We start from the raw sequence: 8759 nt of genomic DNA, 5'->3' as shown, positions 1-8759 counted from the left end.
TTCTTTTGTTCATGTACATGAATTTTTTCTCTCGCTTTGACTTCAAATTTTCATTCACACCAACAACCAATTTCATCTATCAAGCATTAACCAACCAAGAATTCCTAAATACTTCACTGCCAATGGTAAAGGGATGTATTTTTGAAAAATGAGGAGCTCATAGTGTGGTTGTCAAAAGAAATAGGCTCAGCTCAGAGTGGTTAACTAGGGGAAATGAATGTAGGAAGGCTATTTGGTCTTGTGATGCGATTTCCTACGAGAGTCATAATCATTTATGTTTATACATTATATAGCTAATGCATCAATGGAGAGAAAGCACAAGTTCTAGCATTCCTCAGGAAATGGGCATACACACAAGAAAACACAATGTTAAGGCACAAAAGCTCAGAAGCCTAAACATGCTTGTAGGACATATGGAGTGCCACAATTTTGATTCTTATCATAAATCTAAGTACAAATATGTCATGCCCTGGTGATCAATCATTGTTTCATGCCCATCAACAATCCAAAGTTAAAACACCATTATGATAATATGCGGCACAGGGAAACAACTATTCAACTTGACTTTGATTTTCAGTAAACTTCACACACCACACACAATGAAAACAAAAACAAAAAAAAAAGAAAAAGAAAAAGAAAGAAAAGACCCACACAAAAGAAAACTTATGCTAATTTGAACCACGAAAGCCTTAAACTACCTAAAGAGTGAGAGAAGATACCATATGTACCGTAGATATCCTCCCCTAAGCTGAACTTGGCAATGTCTGCACTGCAGCAAGGAGAAAGAAAGGAACACGGGCCTCAGTCGGCCATAGAGTCAGTAGCACCACCAGCAGTCTCATCCACAGCCTGAGTACCACTGCCTGTGCTACTTCCCCAGCACCACCATATGTGGGGTTCCAAGTGTACCAACTGGGGTGGGGGCCAGCCTGAACTATCTTACCAAGCCTGCAATAGTCGTCGTACATAGGAAACATTGATAGACGCTGGCCAGCGTAGATGGTGTCCACACAGCGCTCAAGGCGTTCAATAGCTTGAGTGTTAGTAGCCATATTCAGTTCCATACACTGTAAAACACTCATCATACCCTCAAAATCAGCAGTAGAGGGATGTGAAGAAGAGGAGGGGATGGAAGGAGCGGGCTCACACCTAGGGCAGATCTGACGAGGCTCAGGGACAGGACCAGTCTCAGGGGAGTGTGCCTCATCTCCAACAGGGAGAAGGTAGGTAGGTGGTGCAACATTCTCGGAGTAGCCATCTCCTATGGGTAATTGGACGAAGTCAGGATTAGGGAGGAGTATAGATATCCGATTTGCAATCATCCACCTATAGTGCCTACCACTAGGGACAAAGTACCGGGCCGAAAGAAAGTGATCAAGGTCAAGATAAGTGCCCCCCGGAACAACATTGTTCCGATTCTCAACATAACCAAAGTGACAGGCGATGTGGTTGACTAACCCCCAAAAACAATAGGCACAGAGGAGCGAACACTGCCGTCCTCCTCAAAAGTGGGGTAAGTGGTGGAGATTTTGTGCAAATGATGCATAAAAGCATGGGCAAGGTCGAACTGCATGTTCATGGTAGCAGGCCATAGGTAAGTGCCGAGAGCGCTTATCTCCTCAGTCTGGGTGATGTTGGGCTCCCACCTCCCAAAAATCGTGCCTCCAAAAAATTTTAAGAGGAAGCGAATACGTGGGTTATGGACGGACATGCAAGTCTTGGCCATTGGGGGGTCTAACGCCAGTTAAACCTTGCCAAAGGAGGCCCAACAACATGGTGGTGGGTTTCTTCCTATCCCCCCCTAACAGTCATGCCAAACAATTGGGCAAATTATCAAATGGTCAATTTTCGATCCATATTAGCAATCCTAAAGTACATGACGTGATCATATGTGGAATGCTTACGGATGTCTAGGGAACTTAAAAATTCAAGGGTGATATCAGCATAAGTTGCATGGTACAGTGTAAAAAATGACTCTATACCAACCCCAACAAACAAGGTTCGGGTGATTTCATAGATACCAAGAACATGCCAGAGGTCCCGATTAACAAAGCGAGTGGGGGAAATCAGACGGTGTTTTAGTTTTTGAAAGCATACCTTTTGGTCTCCGTCCTTGAAAATGATATGGGGGTATGTAGGATCAACCTCAATTATGGGAGTGTTAGTCCCACGTGCACCACCTCGGACCGCCATTGAAGATGGTGATAAACCTGCAAAACAGAGAGCAATGGTGGACAAAGTGAGAACTTCACGAAAACTTGAGTAAAATCATCTTATAGGACACCATGAAGTGTAAGAACACAATTTGCAAGGTTAAACTAACAAGAATTATCACAAAATTCAAACCTTGACTCAATAAACCCAAGAAGGAAGAGGAAGAAGAAAAAGGAAGAAGTGAAAGAGTGAGGGAAAAAAAAAGTATAATTAGGATGGGGAAATTGTGAAGGATCAGTGAAAGATCAAGGATTGTGGAGAAAATTGAGAGTGTGGATGGTGAGAGTGGATGAAGTTGGGGTCAGGGTTAGGAGAGAGAGAGAGAGAGAGTGAAAGGAAGACGATGAAGGAGTTGTGAGAGTTGGAAAAGGATGAAAAGAAAGACAAAAAAATTCAGCTTATATCGAAAAACCGTGTTCACTGCGTCTCGCCCGACCTGCTCGGGCGGAAATTTTCTTCAGACTTTTTTTCGTTTTCGTGAATTTTTTCCCCAGGTGAATTGCTTGCGGGTCCGGCCGAGCGGATATCACCCGACCTGCCCGGGCGGAAAAACTTCTGCACCTGTTTCATTTTTTTTGTGAGAGCCATGATATTTCACTCACGGGCCCGACCGGGCGGTTTGCGCCCGACTTACCCAGGCGGTTCCCAGTAAATGTTGTTCTGCTATTGGTCGGAGTGTGGCCCCTTTACACACATGCCTGCAACAGTGTGTCCCATACATGAAAAATTCTCACTCCAAAAAGAATAATAAAAATAGAAAATCAAAACTACACTAAAAGGAAGATTCGAGTTGCCTCCCGAACAGCGCTGGTATATATATAAAGGTCCCACACGATCGTTTACTTCCCTCATTCGTCATGTGATGATGGTGTGGAGAGGTAGAGAACCTCGACTAGACCCACATGAGCTCCTTCGTGGTACAACTTCAGGCGTTGACCGTTAACTTTGAACACTTCACCTTTCTCACTCACAATCTCTATACAGCCAAATTTGTTCACGCTAGTAACCGTGAAGGGGCCAGACCATTTAGACTTCAACTTACCAGGAAAAGTTTGAGCCTAGAATTATACAATAAAACCTTGTCGCCCACAGTGAACTCCCTTGGTAGGATCTTTTTGTCATGCCATTTTTTCATTTTCTCCTTATATACTCGCGCGCTATCATAAGCCAACAATCGAAATTCATCAAGCTCATTGAGTTGTAGAAGTTGTTTCTTCCCTACAAGCTTTTGATCCATATTAAGCTCTTTGATGGACCAGAAAGCCTTATATTCTAATCCAACGGGTAGGTGACATGCTTTCCCATACACAAGTCTATAAGGTGAAGTACCAATCGGTGTTTTGAATGCAGTTCTGTAAGCCCAAAGTGTGTCATCCGACTTCGTACTCCAATCCTTCCTAGACCTTACATCCACCTTCTCAAGAATTGACTTAACTTCGCGATTGGAAACCTCTACTTGCCCACTTGTTTGAGGGTGTGATGTTATTCCAGTACGATAGTAAACTCCATATTTCTTCAAAAGAGTATCCAAATGTCGTTCATGAAAATGGGAGCCTCCATCACTGATTACAACTCGTGGGACCCCAAACCTAGGAAATATGATTTTCCTGAATAAAGTTATGACTACCTTAGAGTCATTGGTAGGGGATGCCACGGCTTCTACCCACTTAGAGACATAATCGACCGCAACCAAGATTTAACAATTCCAATTGAAGGAGGGGAACAGTCCCATGAAATCAATACCCCAAACATAAAAAATTTCAACTTTAAGAATACCTGTTTGGGACACTCATGCCGTCTTGACATGTTGTCGGTCCTCTGGCAAGCGTCACATGGTATGATAAAAGAAGCGTCCTTGAACATTGTGGGCCAAAAGAAACCCGAATCATGAAGCTTGGCTACAGTTCGTGAAGGACCATGATGACCTCCATAAGGCGAGTTGTGACAGCGGTTCAGAATTCCAGTGACCTCCCACTCGAGAAAACATTTGCGAAATGACCATTTGAACATTCACGAAACAAGAAGGGATCATCCCAAAAGTAGAATTTAATGTCGTGGAGGAACCTTTTCTTCTGTTGGTAGGACAAGTCAGGAGGTACGATATCATCTACTAAGTAATTGGCAAAGTCTGAAACCAAGGGATCTGTGAGGTGACTGCATACGAATGATCATCTAGAAAAGAATTTTCTATTGGAGTGGAGTTAATAGCATCTTCATGCCGAATCCTTGACAAACGGTCTGCAACTACGTTCTCTGCTCCTTTCTTATCACGAATTTCGATGTCGAACTCTTGGAGTAAGAGAATCCAGCGAATGACCCTAGACTTGGCATCCTTCTTAGAGAGAAGGTACTTCAAGGCTGCGTGATCAGTATATATAATGACTTTAGAGCCAATCAGATAGGATCTGAATTTCTCTAAAGCTTAAACAATAGCCAAAAGTTCCTTTTATGTGGTAGCATAGTTAACTTGTGCCTCATCCAACATCTTGTTGGCATAATAGATAGCATGTAAGACCTTATCCTGGCGTTGACCGAGTATGGCCCCAACTGCATAATCACTTGCATCACACATTATCTCGAAAGGGAGTTCCCAATCAGGAGAACGGACAATAGGTGCAGTTATCAAAGCTTTCTTGATCCTGTCAAATGACTCAAGACACTCATCAGTAAAATCAAATGGAGCATCTTTAAGAAGGAGCTGTGTTAGTGGTTTACCAATTTTTGAAAAATCCTCAATGAAGCGGCACTAAAACCCCGCATGACCAAGGAAACTCCAAACTCCTTTAACATTATTAGGTGGGGGTAATTTCTCAATCACTTCGACTTTAGCGCGATCCACTTGGATGCCTTTATCAGAAACAATATGGCCTAAAACAACACCTTCAGTCACCATAAAATTACATTTTTCCCAGTTTAAGACCAAATTACATTCTTCACATCTTTTCATGATTTTAGTGAGATTAACTAAGCATGTAACAAACGTAGAGCCATACACACTAAAATCATCCATAAAGACTTCCATAATAGACTCTATGAACGGGATATTCCATTTGGTACCATTGTACTTTAGGCTTTTCCATTTGGTACCACTATTTTTCAGATATTCTACATGGTACTACTATAATTTGATTTTATTCTCTATTGTAGCATTCAACTAAGTAAAGTGCTAATTTAAGTTAAAATAGGCTAGAGTTTTACTTCGATTTACATGTTTTAATTTGTGTTAAGGTTTTAGTAATTGTTTTAGTCGTTAAGGTCAAAGTTGAGGTCATATTTGACAATTAAAAGACATAGAATATAATGATCATTTTTATGAAAATTTTGACTGAAAAATAGAGTTTTGAGGGTTAAAACGGCACCCTAAAATCTTAATTTATTAAATTTTTGTAACTGCAAATAGAAACATGCAAACCCAAACAAAATCGTATTCTTGTTCAACCATTAACTAACATTTTACTTAAAAAATGGTATGATAAAGATTAATATTAAATTAGAGTGGTATCATGTGGAATTTTAAAATAACAGTGGTACCAAATGGAAAAGCCAAAAATTCAATGGTACCAAATGGAATATCCCCTCTATGAACTCAGAAAAGATACTCATCATATAACGTTGAAAGGTAGCAGGGGCATTACACGAACCAAAGGGCATTCTACGATATGCAAAAGTGTCATAAGGACAGATAAAAGTTGTCTTTTCTTGATCATCAAGATGAATGGGAATTTGAAAAAACTCGCAATACCCATCCAAGTAACAGAAATATTTGTGACACGCCAATCGTTCAAGCATTTGGTCAATAAAAGGTAGAGGGAAGTGGTCCTTTTTAGTGACCAGATTGAGTCGCCTATAGTCTATACACATAATCATCCAGTCATGAGGTCCGAGTGGGAATTAACTCATTCTTTTCATTTTTCACAACAGTCATACCACCCTTTTTCGGTACTACTTGTACAGGACTTACCCACTTAGAGTCAGCAATAGGATAAATAATACCTGCATCGAGTAGTTTCATCACTTCTTTCTTAACCACTTCTTGCGTGTTTGGATTCAGTCTCCTTTGTGGTTGAATGCAAGGCTTATGATCATCCTTGAGGTGTATCCTGTGCATGCAAACATCGGATCTTATACCCTTCAAGTCATCAATACTGTACCCAATGGCCTTCTTATGAGTTTTCAAAACGGTCAAAAGTTGGGAGAGTTGGCAGTTATCAAGTGCAGCACTGACTATTACAGGATTTAACTCATGTTCATCTAAAAACACATACTTCAAATGAGAAGGGAGATGTTTAAGTTCAGGTTTCTTTACCCTAGTATTGCACGCAGATTGAACTAACCTCTTTAACTATTCCTTCACATAAGAAAAAATCAAGACAAAGTACCGCCTCCAAGGGATCTCTAGAGAGAGCTTGGGGCATGTTATCATGGCAAATTACATCAACCACATCAATACTATAAAATTTTTCCTCTAGCACATGACTTTTCAAAGTGGTGCTCAAATTAAAAGTGACTTCATCATCTCCTACCGATAGTGTAAGTTTACCATTTTTCACATCAATTACTGCACCTACAGTATGGAGGAAGGGCCTACCCAATATAATCGAAATTTGTGTGTCTTCCTTCATGTCAAGCACAACAAAATCAATGGGAATAAATATTTTTCCTACCCTAACAGGCACATCTTCTAGAATACCGAGGGGGTATTTAACAAATTCGTCCGTCAATTAATTTGCAAAGTAATGTTAGTGACTTCTAAACTTCCCATGTTTAATTTGGATGAAACAGATAGTGGCATAACACTCACACTAGCACCTAAATCACACAATGCTTTATCAATGAATAGTCTACCAATGTGACAGGGAATAGAGAAACTACCAGGATCTTTTAATTTTGGTGCAGACTTATTTTGTAAAAAGGCACTGCACTTCTTAGTAAATACAACTTTCTCCACCTCATTAAAAGCCCTTTTCCTAGTCAAGATATCTTTCATGAATTTTGCATAAGCATGCACTTGAGTAATTAGTTCTGTAAAAGGAACGGTTACCTGAAGATTCTTGACGACTTCCAAAAACTTACCAAAATTTTGGTCTAGCTTACTCTTGAGTTGACGATTTGGACAAGGAATTTTGATAGAAGGAATCTTAATAGCGTGTTATTTGGCCTCATTTGTCTCTCTGTGTTCAATCACTTGCTTAGATTTCTCCTTGTCAGTTTCTAGTTCATCTTGGACCCGATTTTCATCGTTATTCAGACTCACAATAGCATTAGTAGGCATGGATGGTCCATTATAATGAGAACCATTGCGGAGGGTGATGGCGTTTGCCGAATCTGTTGGCTGGATAGACTGTGCTGGTAGAGCACCTTGCTGTCAAGTAGAGTTCGAAGTAGCCAACTGTGCCAACTGGTTCTCTAACATCTTGTTATGAGCTAGAATGGACTCAATCTCTGCCTTGTCATTTTGTTTGTCTTTTTGCATCTGCAGCATCATATTCCTCATCTCAACCATCATGGGATCGGTAGGAGGTGCTTGTGGAGATGGATTGAAAGGTGGTATGGAGAAACCAGGGGGTTTTTGAGAAGGTTGTTGGTAATATCTCTGGTTCAATGACTGTGCATGTGGTTGTGGTGCAGAAGGATTTAGAACATTAGTGCTCTTGTATGACAAATTAGGATGATTTCTTGATCCCGGATTGTATGTGTTGGAGTATGGGTTGTTCGGCCGATATGACTGGAAGGCATTAACTTGTTCGAGCGAACTTCGACACTCTTGTGACCAATGTCCAACTATACCACAATTGTCACAGAAGATCTTAGATGTAGTACCTAAAGCAGCAACAATCGCGGGAGAGGTGAGTTGCATATGGTCGAGCTTATTATTAATAACATTCATCTGTGCAACCAATAGGGATATAGAATCAATCTCATGCTTGCCGCCCTTGTTAGCTAGTCCTCGAGGGTTGCCATAATGAGAGTTATGAATAGCCATTTCCTCAACTAAGTCATGTGCAGCATCAATTTCTAACTTCATGAATCTTCCATTTGCTGCAGAGTCAAGAATAAACCTCGAGTTGTTCCCCAAACCATTGTAAAATCCCTGAACTAGGAACCATTTTTGTAGACCATGATGGGGACATTCTCTCTGGAGGTCCTTGAATCTTTCCCAAGCCTCATGTAAAGATTCGTCGTTACCTTGGGTGAAATTCGTGATCTGACTACGCAACCTAACAGTCTTTTCAAGAGGATAGTACTTCCTGTAGAAAGCTAAAGACAAGGTATTCCAATATGTGATGCCAAGAGTGGTGCGATTGATCCCATTGTACCACATCTTTGCTTGTCCCGTAGTGAAAATGGAAAAAGAATCTCCTGAATTTGATCTTGTGTTACTCCCTGCTGCTTAATAGTAGAACAATATTAACAGAAATCCTGATAATGTAGATTAGGGTCTTCATTAGGTCCACCACCAAATTGTTTCCTTTCGATCATATTCAGCAATGCAGGTTTGATCTCAAAATTGACAGCTTCAATTTCGGGCATTTGATTGCTCCGGG

General features: G+C 40.7%; 1 non-coding gene across 1 annotated transcript; it reads left to right on the top strand.

Moving 5' to 3' along the window:
- The first annotated feature begins 8327 nt into the window (after positions 1–8327).
- On the top strand, positions 8328–8434 carry LOC125495327 (small nucleolar RNA R71). Its single transcript, XR_007271968.1, has one exon. It is a non-coding gene; the product is annotated as a small nucleolar RNA R71 (small nucleolar RNA).
- Positions 8435–8759: the final 325 nt, after the last annotated feature.

The sequence above is a fragment of the Beta vulgaris genome, chromosome 2 (assembly GCF_026745355.1).
Source record: "Beta vulgaris subsp. vulgaris cultivar EL10 chromosome 2, EL10.2, whole genome shotgun sequence".
Taxonomy (NCBI): domain Eukaryota; kingdom Viridiplantae; phylum Streptophyta; class Magnoliopsida; order Caryophyllales; family Amaranthaceae; genus Beta; species Beta vulgaris.
This window is presented reverse-complemented; position numbering and strand designations above follow the sequence as displayed.